This window comes from Mytilus edulis, chromosome 8 (assembly GCF_963676685.1).
Source record: "Mytilus edulis chromosome 8, xbMytEdul2.2, whole genome shotgun sequence".
NCBI lineage: Eukaryota > Metazoa > Mollusca > Bivalvia > Mytilida > Mytilidae > Mytilus > Mytilus edulis.
In genome coordinates, this window is record NC_092351.1 from 69,512,957 (window position 1) to 69,530,112 (window position 17,156).

General features: G+C 32.6%; 1 long non-coding RNA gene across 1 annotated transcript; it reads right to left on the minus strand.

The window, feature by feature from the left end:
* Positions 1–15,488: 15,488 nt before the first annotated feature.
* On the minus strand, positions 15,489–17,156 carry LOC139487091 (uncharacterized). Its single transcript, XR_011655742.1, has 2 exons — positions 16,877–17,156; positions 15,489–15,663 (listed from the first exon to the last, which is right to left on the minus strand). It is a non-coding gene; the product is annotated as an uncharacterized lncRNA (long non-coding RNA).

The window sequence follows — 17,156 nt, forward strand, 5'->3', positions numbered from 1 at the left end:
GAAAAGTACATACATTCTCCTTATTCCTAACTATTGGTGGGAGGGTGGTTTAGCTGCACTGAAAACTGAGCTGCAAATGATTGTATATTGTAGTATGATAAACAAAGATCACTTTTCCCGCTTTTGAAATGCATGCAACATAAGTTGAAACTTTAAACTCAAAATTGAGCATATATATTAAGTTAAAGGTCCAATTCGGACCAATGGTCAATGTTTATTAAAGTAAATAAACAATTACACGTGAATATACACGTGGATAAGCAACATAACCACGTGTTTTATATATCAGGAATAAATACATACGGTAAATTTCAACTGCATTTTAATGTGCGTATTGTTATGCGTTTACTTTTCTACATTGGCTAGAGGTAAAGGGGGAGGGTTGAGAGCTCATAAACATGTTTAACCCCGCCGCAATTTTGCGCCTGTCCCAAGTCAGGAGCCTCTGGCCTTTGTTAGTCTTGTATGATTTTTAATTTTAGTTTCTTGTGTATAATTCGGAGTTTAGTATGACGTCCATTATCACTGAACTAGTATACATATTTTTTAAGGGGCCAGCTGAAGGACACCTCCGGGTGTGGGAGTTTCTCGCTTCATTGAAGACCCATTGGTGGCCTTCGGCTGTTGTCTGCTCTATTGTCGGGTTGTTGTCGCTTTGACATATTCCAAATTTCCTTTCTCTATTTTAAGACTCATAATGATGCACGGAGCTCCTAAGACTACCCAAACAAAAAAAATTGAGGAACAAATCATGGTAACAAATGATAAACAAATCGTATGATTTCTTTGTGATTTTAAAGTGATAAAATTTCACATGCAAATGAGCTAACAAATCACAATAACAAATCACGAACAAATTGCTTACAAATCATAAGCAAATCAGGGTAACAAATGATAAACAAATCGTATGATTTCTTTGTGATTTGAAAGTGATAAAATTTCACATGCAAATGTGCTAACAAATCACAATAACAAATCACGAACAAATTGCTTACAAATCATAAGCAAATCATAAACAAATTGCCAAGAAATTGTTTTGAAATCATTTACAAATCAGAAGCAAATTGTTTTCAAATCGTTAAGAAATTGTTATCAAATCTTTAACAAATCAGAAGTAAATCATATTCCTACCTCAAGCAAATCACAAGCAAATCGTAAATAAATTGGCATTCACAGATTATATCATTAACATCCAGATCAAAAATAAGTTCTGCCCCTGAAACCACAAAACTTTGAAGCGCAAGTGTCTCCATTTTACCTTTAATAGCTACTCCACTAATTGTAAAAAGAAGTACTATCTTTGGATGAGGGACAAATTGTTCTTTGTGAAGTTTCTCTTACTTTTTACCCGAAATTTGAAAAAAAAACCATAGGCAACCACGTGTACTTAGTAGAATATAATGTCGAATAGGTGATGGGTCTTAGTCTTGGTCCAAATCTGCTACATTGTAATATATATAGATTTGTCCATTTTGCCCGGGACCTGGTCAGTAAACAACAATTAAAACATTAAACTTGCCAGTAAATTTTATCTGCTGGCGCGGGAAGATATAGTCTTGAAATGTTTTGATCTGTTTACACATCTTTTACATATTTTACACATTTTTATATTTAAAATTAATCCTAACATCACTAAACTATCATGATTATAACGGGTTACTGAAATGCACAGTTTCTGAATTTTAATGGTTAACATTTGAATAGTATTAGTTAAATATGTGAAATTATAAATATAAAGATTCCTTACCACCGTCATCTTTCATAGACTGAATAAAACTCCCCATCTTGCAACCTTCTTTGTTCAGTTAATATAGAACAGTATTTGAAATTTAAATTTGACCTCAACCGGAAGTCAGAGAGATAGATAAACAAAGAAACCTGGAATGCATTAACATTTTATGCATTGTAGCAAATCATCAATGAATCACACCAAGATAGCTAAGAAAGTTAACAAATCATGTTCAAATCATTTTATATGATATTCAAAGTTAACAAATCATAACGAAATCACACCGTTCTAGCTAACAAAGTTAACAAATCTCTTTCAAATCATTTCATACGATATTCTAAGTAAACAAATCATAAAGAAATCACACAAAAACAGAAACAAATGGCTTACAAATCATACCAAAGAAAGAAATCACATAGAAATCAGATTTAGGGAATTTGGAAAATTCTGATTTGTCTATGATTTGTTTAATGAATCGCAAGCAAATGGTACTAACAAATCGCAGAATCACGATTTGAAAGAGATTTGAATACGATTTGAAAGCAATTTGTTCATTTATTTTTTCTGTTTGGGTAGTTTAAATATAAGAAAAATTGATTAAGGTAACACGATACCGAATGCCATATCTCCCGATTTCCAAAATTTTTGGCATACGTGTACTTTGAATCGAGTACGTTACATCGGAATATGTGATAAAAAATGGTGGTCACCATTTTTGTTTTTTTGTGATTTTTATAGGAAAACGTTTAACGTAGGACCCTATGGCTAAAATGGCCGTATTTTCACCTCAAAATTTACTCTGAGTACAGACAAACCTGCGCATCTGTATAAAATTCCAGGCATATCATGCCCTAGATAAATAAATTTCAAATATGTTTTATGTTTTAGAAAAATAAAAACTTACCAGGATTTTGCCGTGCACTTTTTTTCATTCCTCCAGAAGGTGCCAAAATAAACTAATTTGGGAAACAGGTTTGAGAACTTCCCCACAGGTAATAATTGAAGTGAGCTGTACTGCTTGACATGAACATGAGATGGACAATAGATACCTAACAATAATTGGTTATTTAAACTGTGTACCTGAGTGGACCATATCAAGGTAAACTGTTTGTTAATTTTATCATCTTCTGCAGGGACGAAAACAAGTGTACGGCAAAATCCAGTTAAGTTACGAATTTTCTAATTCATAAAATGCATTTGAATTCTATTTATCTAGGGCATGCTATGCCTTAAAACTTTTTCAGATGCACAGGTTTACCTGTACTCAGAGTAAATTTTGAGGTGAAAATACAGCCATTTTAGCCATAGGGTCCACATGAACCTTAATCACCGGAACTTTGTACACGTTAAATTCACGTAAATATTTGAAATAAAATTATTTAAATAATATCTTTGTTCTAAAATTTGATTAAAACCATAACTAATACCTTCAGATTTTTGTTAAGTTTACGTGAAAATTAAATGAAACATTTCACGTGAGATTCATCCGAATTACTGATTTTTAACTCCATCATATTAGACAATGGTGGTATCATCACTGCATCCCGTGATGCAGAAATATAGTATTTTAAAAGATTTGATTCATTTGTTTTTTAAACAGTTTTTAAATTGCTCGGTTTGATGGGTGTTTAACGTTCAGTGGCAAATAGTTCATGCATGTTCGGGACGATACAATACAATTTTGAAAATAGTTGTTTATAAAAGACACATTTGATGCACCAGTCAAAAAAGGTTAAACATTCTGTTATTTGTGAAAATTATGAGGAAAAATAATGATCCTGATAAAATACACATTCCAAAAAATAAAATAACAAAACTCCAAGAAAAATTCAAAACGAAAAAAAACCTTATAAAATGACGAAATCAAAAGCTGAAAAACATCAAAAGAATGATAAACAGCTGTCATATTCTTGACTTGGTACATACAATACATGTGGTATAGTGTACTCTGCGTGGTGTAAATGTGTTACTTGTTTGCTCAGCAAGTCGGACAAACCTTGCAAACTATTAACCCGAATAATTCAGTCGATATATTCCGCTTACTACATTAAGTAAGTAGGAGAGATCGATTACGTCGTTAACAATGTTACTGGGCAAATATAATTAATTGTTGAATTATTTGGAATTAGTTCTTAAAGATAAGAAGTTAATTTCACCTATTGATTTTTTTGCCACAGTATACACATAAGGAGATGTGGTATGGTTTCAAATAAGAAAACTATCCACCAGAGTTAAAATGAAGCAAATGCTAGCAATTTTAGGCAATAATGAGAAAACCCATATAGCACAGTCGGCTATAAAAGAAGATTTAGATTATATTCCTCACTTCGAAATCTTGCAATATCTCTGTCGAACGAAGTTTTATTTTGCTAAAAAAAATGCTAGTGAATAATTCTGAAACATTACGAAACGTTTAAATACACCCAGTCCATCCACAATTTTTCGCACTTCTTTAGATATCATGAAGTACGGTACTACCTCCCCTCACAACATTTCTATATTGTGGGGCAAATATGTTTGTAATCCCCCTAGCAAAATTTCTTGCACCAGAAAAGTGTTTGTGGGGGAAAATGCACTGCCGGAATACAAATCAATCAAAAGTTCATCAGATCCAGAAAATGAATGAGTAATGCAAAGAAAGCTGAAATGAGGACCAATAAATACACATAAAAATTAGAAAAAAGTTACGAATGATTAATAAATATTAACATAACATCGTTTAAAGTTGTGAATTCATTTATCTTAAATATATTATTTGTTTTAAATGCCGAGTTCGATTATCGACTTAAATAATTAACAAGTTAATCCGATTTTAGTAATATAAGTGTGATAGTCTTTTTATACTCGTCCGCATCAAAGAAGCAATTTAATGTCGCTTTTTTATCCGATTAATATTATTCCTGTTTTCCCGGAGCCAGTTTTTTCTTATACGATATGCCATTAAAGGTATGTTAATTTTTTCCTGTACAAGACATCATAAAGTGTTGCTTTGACATGTAATGATTGTCACTTTATTTGAACTTAAAGCAAAAGAGCTGTGCCTGCTTGAAATTGAGTAGTTTAACATAGAAAGAAATTCTGAATCGACGATAGATCTTATTTACTTTATGCAGCCAGATAAATGAATGTGGAGTATCAGTGGCACGATGCATGTTAGTGACAATGCCCACCTCTCCTCTGATAATATGGTCTAGGCGGAAAACAATCTTATTTTGGCAAGGTGGTTGAAAAGTTGATTTTGATTATTAGGCGTACTAGATACCCCTCTCGCCATGATATGCTGATATAACCGGGAAGGCCGTTGGATATCTGTTTTACGATGCACAGTTATTGAAGTGCTTTTTTTTAATTTAAATATATTTATCTATACTCAAGCAAATTCGTCTAAACATCAGCCCAACAATGTAAGATCTGTAAATTTGCTCTCGCAAATGTTTTGTTCTTCCCTCGCCGGGATTCGAACTCATGCTACTGATATATAGTGACACTGCACTTAATCCGGCGCGCTAGACCACTCGACAACTTGGCTTCACAATAATAAAGCTTTCGGTGGCCGGTAGTTACCTTTCCTCGTCAGTTTTATTCTAGCGTCGTAATACAGTACATGATATATAAGGCATGAAGATGTTATTTTTACAGATCAGCTAAATTATCTATAGTAAAGGATCCTACAAATTAATGTAAGATACGGTCACAGAAAATAATTATATTTATAAGTACGTCTGAACCAGTGACAACTCTACAACATCCGATGGATAAATCTGTTATATATATATATATATATATATGAGTCTGAAAGATTGTGTAACAATACCGATAAATAGATGGAAAACAAAACACTAAAAAGTGTCAATTTTGATGATCCAATACCTATTAAGTTTACTGGTTGGTAGATTCTTATAGACTCTATATATATAGTGGAAAACAATCTTATTTATGAAATCTTATTTTATGAAACCCATGTGGTCGTGTGGTCTAGCGCGCCGGTTACAGTGCAGGCGATTTGGTGTCACGATATCTCAGTAGCATGGGTTCGAATCCCGGCGAGGGAAAAACAAAAATTTGCGAAAGCAAATAGACAGATCTAACATTGTTTGGTTGATGTTTAGACGAGTTGTATAGTCAGAATGTACACAGCCATGTTTCACCATCACTGCTGGGGATCCGATGGATAAATCTGTTGTAGAGTTGTCACTGGTTCAGACGTACTTATAAATATAATTATTTCTGTGACTGTATCTTACATTAATTTGTAGGATCCTTTACTATAGATAATTTAGCTGATCTATAAAAATAACATCTTCATGCCTAATATACCATGTACTGTAGTACGACGCTAGATTAAAACTGACGTGGAAAGGTAACACCCGGCACACCGAAAGCTTCATTTCTATGAAGCCAAGGTGGTCGTGTGGTCTAGCGCACCGGTTACAGTACAGGAGATTTGGTGTCACGATATCTCAGTAGCATGGGTTCGAATCCCGGCGAGGGAAGAAACAAAAATTTGCGAAATATATCTCGATCTGCGAGAATCGGCGGGTTAGTGTATGTTGCCATGATAAATGATTTGTAAATTTATTTATGAACTGACAGTATATATGTCGGTCTAGCGTTAACAAGAAAACAACCACATGTTATGGCAATTGTTGTCCATTCGTTTGTTGTGTATTATCATTTGATTTTGCCATTTGAGTAGGGACTTTCCGTTTTTGAATTTTCCTCGGAGTACAGTATTTTTGTGATTTTACTTTTTATAATCAATTATTTTGATTACGCTAAACAAGGATGATTTTCTTATCATGTCACCAGTTTCTCTCTTTTTTTCAGTTGAAGCACAAATTTCCACACTAAACTTTACAGAATACATCTATCGGATTGAAAATGCATGAAACACTTGCCACAATCATCTCAATCGACAAAAAACAACCAAGATTATATCGCAGGGTCAACTTGCATCAAGATAAGAATATATAGAAAAAGTGAAGCGAAATATTCCAAAAGGATCATTCACACTCATAAGTCGAAAATAAACTGACAAAGCCATGGATGAAATAGGAAAAGACCAACAGTCAAACACAAAAACAAAACACAACCTGGAAAACGAGAGACTCAGCAACACGAGGCCCATCTAAAACTTGGGTTGATCTCAGATAATCATGAAGGGTAAGAAGATCCTGCTTCACATGTGGCACACGTATTGTTGCTGTTGTTAGTACAAACCCGGTGAAAAGTATAATTCGGTCAGTCACATTCGGGGAAAAGGGGACAGGACTGTGTAGTTACAACATTTGGAACATATCCGCTATTATCTGTGAAACGAATATTCGATAACGGTCAATCAACTTGTGTTTGCGTCAGTAAAATTTACGAGGGGAAGATTTGAACTTTACCACTTGGAAATCTTGATTTAATAGCTTCCTTGTGAGCAGCAACCCTCTGTCCTCCTTTAAATAAGGAGACACAAGGTACAAATCTGACAGATCTCGCAGTTATTGAAAGCTAACAACTTTTACAAAAATCATGTATCTAAGACTAAAATATCAACCAGGTCATGTGTATTGAATTTTTGTTTCTACAGGTACAGCCATACTTCCAAACTGATATGTGGAATGATGTATTCATGGAATAATTTAGTAAAGGATTTGAGTATTTTGTGGTGACGAATACCCTGACTTTTAATGACTAACCAACTTACTCCAATATGTATAGACTACAATATGTATAGACTACAATATGTATAGACTACAATATGTATAGACTACATAATGTATAGACTGCAATCTGTATAGACTACAATATGTATAGAAATGTCCACGCTTTATAAACGGAAAAACGAGAGAAATTGCTACAGCCAGTATTTACGAAATCTCAGTCATGCATTACGAAATCACAACCGTGCATTACGAAATCACAGCCATGCATTATGTTAATTCTTTATTTGCAAAACAAACAAAAACCAATTTTGGTCATGGCAAATACATAGACAAAACAAACAGAATGAAAACTCGAAAATATTATAATACATTTGATAAGAACAGTTATTGGTCTCCTTTCCTCAGTTCTAATGACTCTTTACGTAATAAAAGAGACAACTGATTTTACATCATTTGGTGTTGATGAACAGATGAAACGGGACATCATTAAAATCAAAATGTCGTTGATTTCTTTAAAAAAGTGACAACTTTTTTTAATTTCACTTTAACTTATCATAAAAAAAAGTTTAAATGATGTTCAGTTTTTTGTAACGACTTGAAATGGAAATACTTCACAGCCTTTTCGAGAACGACTTTCCATTATTATCACTGTTTCATTTCTGTTGATCAATCATCAAAACGCAGACTACTCAAAGAACTGGGAGCAGTAACTCTGTTTCTGTTAAAGAGTTAGAATAGTTAAATTGTCTGATTTATTCTTCCCAGCTACTTTATATTTGTTAGATGAAATGAATTTTAATAGCTTAAAATTAAGTACTTAATAGATGAGAAATCAGAAATTACATCTGACAATGTTGACCAAAAATCCATTGTGAATGTGAAAAGACAAGTTCAGCTATAAAATTATTCCTATGCATCTTGGTTGACCAAAAATCCATTGTGAATGTGAAAAGACAAGTTCAGCTATAAAATTATTCCTATGCATCTTCTTCACGGTAAGGTTTTTACTCTTTGTTTATTCGATGAATTAAAACCATTTTATAAAAGTGTTTAGAACTGGCTTTTCTGTAATGGACCTGTTATAGATTCGTGGTTAGCTTTATTTGGATTCGAGACGCAAAGACTGTTCAGTGTTCTTGAATGAAAGTATCAATGTATGGACTTTTTTCATATTGGCCCTGTAACATGTCCTTGATATTAATAATGGCCTCGGGGCCATTACAACAATCCTTAGCCATTATTAATATCTAGGGCATGTTACAGGTCGAATATGAAAAAGTCCATACATTAATATTATAGAAAATAAAGACAACAGTAGTATACTGCTGTTCAAGATTAAAAAATCGAAAGAAAAAAAAGCAAATCCGGGTTACAAACTAAAACTGAGGGAAACGTATCAAATATAAGAAAACTACGACACAACAGAAACGCAACACCGAAATGTAACACACACAATAACGAACTATAATGTAACAATTGCCATTTTCCTGACTTGTACAGGGCATTTTATGAAAAAGATAGTGGGTTGAACCTGGTTTTGTGGCATGCCAAACCTCCCACTGTAATGGCAGTGTTAATTATAACATTACAATGACAACATTTCACGACAGGGTTACAACAAATAAACAGATAAATGGAAGAAAATATAAGACAGAGAAACAAACGAATAATAGCCATCAAAATTTAACAGGTTAAAAAATATATTTATACGCCCGACGCGCGCTACTTCCACACAAAACTATGGTCAGATGTAAAAAGTTTGAAAGCCATAACAATTACAAAGTTGAAGATCGCTTAGGACCAAAAGTTCCAAAAAAGTTGTGAGACCAGGGTTATCCGCTTAGGACAAAAACATCATTTTTATCAAGAATATTACATAGTTTTGCAAACAGTAAATTTTATAAAATGACAATATAATAGATAAACATGATTAAACTGAAGTGATGACTAGCTATAAAATAAAAACGAATACCTTACAAAATCACTGCCCTGTTAACCATAGTTAATGCAACGCACAAAGCCACGTCATATTTAAATTTCTAAAACGTGTTCCAAAAATAAGAAAGAATTTGAATGAAATTCATGATTAGATTTGTATGACTTATCCAACTTATATTAATAACAGTGAAAATTATACTAATTAATATTTAATTGTAGTAGTAATTAGATAATTAATTGTATTATTTAGCTTTGTGGGTGTTTCTTTTGATCTAACTGCAAACAACATTTATCGTGTAAATTTCGTCGATCCAAAATTATATCTAACAAATGAACTGGATGAGTAGTTACAAAACACACGAATACAACAGAAAAAAAGATTTACAATTACAAACGTTAAGACATTTGACAAAATCCGATGACAACAACAAACACAACATCAAAACCCAACAAATTAATTTTGGAAGGAAAAGTACCGTGCCACGTTTTAAAACAATACGAATTCACACTCAGCAAAACAGTCACATTCGAGAATAAGTCACGTTCGGTAATAAACAGATCAGGCGACGTAACCTGACACGTGGTAAAAATGTCCAAAGTTAGTTTGGACAAAGATACATCGTATGGGTCAACCAATTCGTGATGGTGTCCGTAAAATTTACGGAGTGTTATTTTTAATCTGTCCTCCTCATAACTTTGTTGGAGCAGTTTCTGCGTTAGGAGCACACTCCTGTATATGAAGTCCTTATAGTGTGAACATGCACGGGAATAACGTATTAATTGAGATATGTAAACACCATACAAAGGGACAGAGGGTATTTTGCTGCTGAGAAATGGGAAATTGATAATTGGGAAGTTGAAATCGTCCCGTTTATCATAGATTTTCGTGTGAAGTCGTCCATCTGTGTCAATATTGAGGAAAAGATCAAGGTATGAAGCAGTCCTTCTAGTATCAGTAGTATCCTAAATTGCAAGTTCACATGCAGGGATATATGAGGTGCAAGTATTGGCTGAAATATGGGCTATTAAGTGATAGGACATCATCAATATATCGGAAAGTGAAATTAAAGAATTACGTAAGGTGCTTTTTCTGTTTGTCTTTTAGAAGGGTTTGAATGGATTCTGCTTCATACGAGTACAAAAACAAATCGACTAGTAGGGGTGCACAATTAGTACCCATTTGAATACCGGTAGAGTCGATCTTTCAACTGAGCATGGGCAATAGTAGTGTAAAGGGTCGAAAAATCAAAAGTCTTTATGTTGCTGCAAAATTGCAAAGATTGTGATCGAAGATTAAGCAGCAGATCTTTCGAATTTTTGAGAATCCATATCTGGTTAACACCACTGGTAGAATATATCTCGTCACAATATTTTTGAAGCCCATCTTTAACTGTAGAAAGCATTTTAGAAAGATGTTTAGTCGAACATTTTGACGATCCAGCTATGTATCGTTCTTTATATGGAGTTTTGTGTAGTTTTGGTATCTATAATAATGGTAAATTTTCTGTATTTTCTTTGATGTTGATACCAAAAGAAAGATTTGTGATTTTGTAAAATCTCGTCCTTGGTAAATGATAGGAATATGTAGGATTACCAGTTGTTTTATTTATTCCAAGCTCTGTTGTGAGACATTGCAAATAATGGTTTTACATATGAAGACTATTTTATTAGAGTCTTTATCTGCTGGAACAACAACATATTTGTCATGCAAACAGGATAAAGCCACAACATCCGGATTCTTGAAAGGGAAAGTAACTCTTGTGCTCATAGTACATCGTTTCTTTTGAATGCGCTTCTGAAGGCACGATCGAATAGCTTTGATCCATTCAGACAAAGTGTCCAGTTCTGCTTCATCTGGTTAACGCTTTACCCATTTTCTTGAATAGTCATCAACTGCATCCATCAGTAAACTGAAGTTCCTTTTCCAGTTGATGGTCTGGGGAATTCTATATTTTGGTCCCTTGGCTAACAACTCTCTTGATGTTCATTGGTAACGATGCCAAAGTCACCAGTAATAACATGACCAGCTGGACTATAATTGTATTGTGATGATGCACATGAGCAATCCAAAGGCTTGGATTTCATATCTTTGAGGTTAAAGGCCTCTAAAACCCTCTTATGGTTGAAAAATCTTGGATGCAATAGACTTGGTGTAAGTATAAGAAATAACAGGTGTAGCTTTATTTTTGAAGTAATCAGGTATAGTTTTTTGTACAGATTTCTGAAGTAAAACATACCGTAGATTACGCTCATTGAAATCATCACGCAACGAATGGCATGGGCATATCGAACGAGTTTGGATATATTTTCTTATGTTTACCAAAGGAACATTTCTGACGCAGACTCAGAGAATCCTTGATTATTTAACAAAAAAACCCAAAATTATTATCAAGATAGCGGCAGGGTTTATTGAATTTATCAATGAAATGGATTTTAGACAAATAATTGCTGCTTTTTGTCTTAAACTATGACCCACAACAGTACATGATCAATTCTGCTATCAAAAGGCCAAAATTGGTGCCAATAATAGTAAACGGTACTGTTTTAATCATCTGACCACACATGCAGTTAGTATATCTAGCGTATTTATCTTTCTAACGAAAGAAAAGGCTAAGTCAATTTGAGGACATCGAAAGGAAATTATTTTTGAAAGAGCAATTTGATAATGCAAAACCGAGAAAAAAACATGTCAACACCAATCGTACATGTATGTATATAACCAGAGACATATAGTATTATATGTCTCTGATATAACATAAAAACTTTTTTTTTTAACTTCAAGTAAACTATTTTAATGATAATTTCTAGTCAAAACGTCATTTACGTTCAAACAAAAATGGTATTTACGAAAATATTTCGCTTGTATTTTTGTCAACAAATTTATGACAAAAATTGTTATATTTGGGGAACATTTGAATTTTCTGTAACGATAAAGCATTTCAGTTCTACATTGATTGATAAAAGGGCTGTCACATTGGAAAATGAGATAACGATGGTAATATGTAATTATGCCTGCTTTTAGTTATGTATCGTATGCATGTATTCATTAACATTTATTATTTTACATGTAATTTACATTAGTGCATGTCAGAAAATGTGAATTATTGCCATGTTAGATTGACATCTATTTTTGAACTTAATTGGCCTAAATGTTTGGCATTCTATAAAGGGGAGATGATAAAAAAAATTGAAATATGATTTGTTATTGTTCAATCATTAATGAAAGTGAAATAGTGAAATAATAATTCGATATTAGCCTCCAGTTTGATTCAATTTTGCCAAAAAAGACTAGGAAACATCGTTGATGAATAATTCACTTGAATAAATTGACTTTAATGAATCCTTCAATTCAACTCCTTAGGTAAAGAGATTGGTTACGCATGTATTAAGCTATCAAAAGGAAAAAAAATGTCAACATTGAAAGTGAAAAATAAAAAAAAATAATTGGTAAACAGATTCGATACGCAATTTATTTTATTTTATACAAGCGAAAACGATGAAATTAGATTAAACAGACCTAGAAAAATCAAATTGTACGTGATCACTTTCTATTTCTATTTCTATATGTTTTTATCGGGTATTATATAATCGTCGGCAATCTGCGGGTGTAGTCTCGTTGTTAGTTGGATTAAGTCTAGACAAAAATACACACACAATGCTGATACATATTATCGTTTCAATCCATTTTTAGTTGTTTATTTTATACTTTTTGTAATTGAAATATATGTTTGAGTATGTTATAAATCAAATAAGAGAATCTAAGCCAAATAGGTGAACATGAATTTGTCAACTAATGCGCATGCACATTAATGTATTTAGGAAAAATGCATATTTGTTTTACAATTATAACATAAAGAGTATTTAAAATTTGGGCAATTATAAGTACATCAAATATCAAGTAACTTTAAAGTGCAGTTTGAATCTAAAGAAAGCATTCAAAAATATATTACATAATGATATATCATATTTCGGCCTTGCATTATATTTAACATAATTTAAACCTAGCATTAGATATCAGATTTTTCTGAACAAGAATCAACAATAAAAAATATAAAACAACACGTGTAATAATTTATTGCGTCCGAAGCGCTTTCTGGATTTACCTTCATCAGGAACGCTCAAAGCCAAACATTTGAAATCCGAAGATGTATAAGTACCGAAAATCGTTGAAGAGCTATATGTTAAAAATACCTAAAATAAATAGCCAAATTCATCTAAAGCCAACTTTGCCTGAGGGAGTTGAAACCTTAGTTTCATAATAATTTCAAAATTTATAAACGGACAATTTTAGTAAAGTTTGTTTAATCATGTCAGTACCGAAGCACTGGCTACTGAGCTGATGATACCCTCGGGGACTGATAGTCCACCAGCAGAGGTATCGACCCAGTGATGTAAAAATATAAAACAACACGTGTAATAATTTATTGCGTCCGAAGCGCTTTTCTGGATTTACCTTCATCAGGAACGCTCAAAGCCAAACATTTGAAATCCGAAGATGTATAAGTACCGAAAATCGTTGAAGAGCTATATGTTAAAAATACCTAAAATAAATAGCCAAATTCATCTAAAGCCAACTTTGCCTGAGGGAGTTGAAACCTTAGTTTCATAATAATTTCAAAATTTATAAACGGACAATTTTAGTAAAGTTTGTTTAATCATGTCAGTACCGAAGCACTGACTACTAGATTACATAGTTACTAGTTTACTAGATACGCATACCACATTCTTCATTCTAACAAAAACAATATTTCACGATGACAAACAGAGAAGTATAACAAGAAAGCATCACCATACATTGTACTTAAAAACGGATGAACTTATCTAAAATGTTTCTAAAAGGTTAGAATTTAACACTGTAATCCAATCTTTGAATATTGTTTTATTAGCAATAAATATTGATTTTGTTATCAGTTGAACAGAACCATACTAAATATTATTGTTGTACAGTTCTACAATCTTCCGATACCTATATTTTGGCGTTGCACAAGGTAAGGTTTATATCATCTTTACACCAAATCCATTAATATTCAATACTGCACATTTAGTCTTATATACATGATTTTTGTATAAATTGTTATTGTCTTTGAACTAGCTTTCAGTAACTACCCAGCAGGCACACAACGTTGATTTAACATTGAATCAATGTTTATTTTCTATGTTGAATCAATGTTGAATTATTATTAGATTTTGCAAATTTGTATCAACGTTGAAATCCTATGTTGAATCAACGTTGATGTTCAACATTGAATCTATATAGAATAATAGTTGCTTCAACATTGTTTCAACCAATAGCTTAATTTGAATTCAGATTGAATTCAGGGTGAATACAATACTAGTATTCAACACGGAATCAAAATTGGTTAGTAGTTGTGTTCAACTCAGTTTCCACCTAAACTAATATGTTTCATTTATCCTGTATTTTCTGTGTCTTGCAGTCCTTAATTTTATACTGTAGCAATGTTCAAGCTATTGTCTTCTCTAGGCGCTCAATATGCAAAACGCCATAGCAACATTCTGCCTCAGGAAATCTGATCCTATAACTGCTCCATTAGACCCAAGTTTGAAAAATAATCTCAACACAAAATTGATTATCTTTAAATAAAGTCATTGTTTGGTTATATTTGACATGGTGTGGGCTTTAGCTCATTGTTGAAGACTGTATGATGACGTAAAGATATATAAATAATGTTCTTTGGTTGATGGTTGTCTTGTTAACAATAGGTACAACAATAAAAAGTGTTTGGGTGCACAAAACTTTTAATTCAATGTAGATGCCATTGACTGCCAATTACTTGTAAAATATCAGTAATTTTTAACAATAAAACTGAGTGACCACATTCGTATGATGAGAGCATGGCTTGACAATGATGATGATAACAACCAATCAACTGAATAACAAATATGGGTGTTGAGGGTTATCCTACGAACCATAATTTAACCATCAAGATTGTTTTTAACATTTAACAACATGCTTACAACAACACAAATTATCATCCAAGAGAATTATTGATTTCGAAAGCGCACAACCCTTAATACACAAATTTTGTTGAATGTCTATTTGAAATATCTGAGTGGTCAAAATATAAAACAAAGTTTGCTGTTCGGACACTTCCTATCCTATGTTTTCTAATGTCCAACCACTGATTATAGAGAAATATTCAATACGATAAAATTAAAATAAATTTATTTATTAATACTGAAACTTTTTATTTATTAATAGTGAAACTTCAACTTCTTTTTTCTCACACCTTGTCTTTTTGGAGCCCGTTTTAGAAAGTTTATTGTTTTTTCAGACACTTGAATTGCTGTTCCGTGATTCCATCTAGGTCTTCATGATGACATCTACAAAATCAAAAGTTATAACATTGTAAAGTTGTATTCTGTTCAACACATTTAACTATTTTAACTGCATAATGATATTACTTTAAAGTATAAATAAAAAGCATAAGAACCGGTGAAATCTAAAGTAAATAACAGTTGTCATTTGAAGTCTCAACTACATTTTCTTTTAGATAGACTAGAAGGACTTAGTTATAATCTGCAAGAAAATCCTAACTACTACATTTTAATTTGAACAAATTGAAGATTTATCCACTTATGTCTTTTTCTGTATTACTTGTGCTGCGGCATGGATATCTGACTAATTGACATATTCGAGGATGGTAAAGGGGGTTCTTAACACGGAAACACGTGAAATAAAAATTTAAAAAGACCACTGCACTGAAAATTTGGATAAAGGAAGCACGAAAAATTAAATCATGAATATTATTAAGGAAAAAAGTACTAGAAGTTAATACTCAGTCGTTATTAAAGATCACACAGTCATGATAATGGACACGAAGACCCTGCAGTCACCTTTTCGCTTCGCTTGTTGCATCCCAATCGTGGAAAAGATAACTTGATCGCAATTAATATCCTAGGAACACATAATTTAAAACAATCTCCGGACTGGACTTCGAATTTAGTCCTGGTTTACTTTTTTTTTTATCTTGAATGTTGGACTAGCACGAATAATTAAAGAGTACCCAGACGAAACACGGAAAATAAATAAGAGGAAACAAAAATAATGCATGTCGAAACCAATTACGAGAAATAAAACCCTAAAACACGTGAAATAAAAAGGCCATAAATGCAAATAACTTTTTACCACCCTCATATACCCTTTATATTTAATTACCTTGTCCAAACTACCTCAATTTTGACAGTAAAATTAAAGGTTCAACCTGGTGAGTCATATATAGCTTCTGACCTTTCCATCCCAAAGTTGTAAACAAGCCCCCCTTTTTATGCGATTAAAATTTCTTTTCACTTTTGATTCAATCATATGATTTCAAATAGTCAATGATAAAAATTCATGAGACGTTGCAGGATATCTTGGGAATGGTAACAAGCTATCCTGATCCTGATCCTAAGGTCAATCCATAGATTGTCCTAAACATCCCCCTTTTTCACGTGTAAAATTTCAACTTTTCAGTACTGTACAGTTTCATAACATGATATGTTCACATTTCTAAAATACGATAACGTAATCACAACAATTAATATAAATACTTACGATAAAAATGTAAAAGCTGTATAGAGAAAAGATATTGATAAAAACTCTGCACAAATCACTTGTCGTCTCGTTGGCGGATATTCAAACTTTGGCAACAAAAACAACTGCGCATGCGCATACCTGAAGTCTTAAAATAGAAATGTTACAATGCCGCGAAAATTTAAATCGTTATTTAAACAGATCTATCCGTTGTTTATATTTCAAGTTGGCAACCATTGTTTATGTACTGATGTATACGTCTTTCTCTTGGAATTAATAAAAAGAAAAGAAAAGAAAAGAA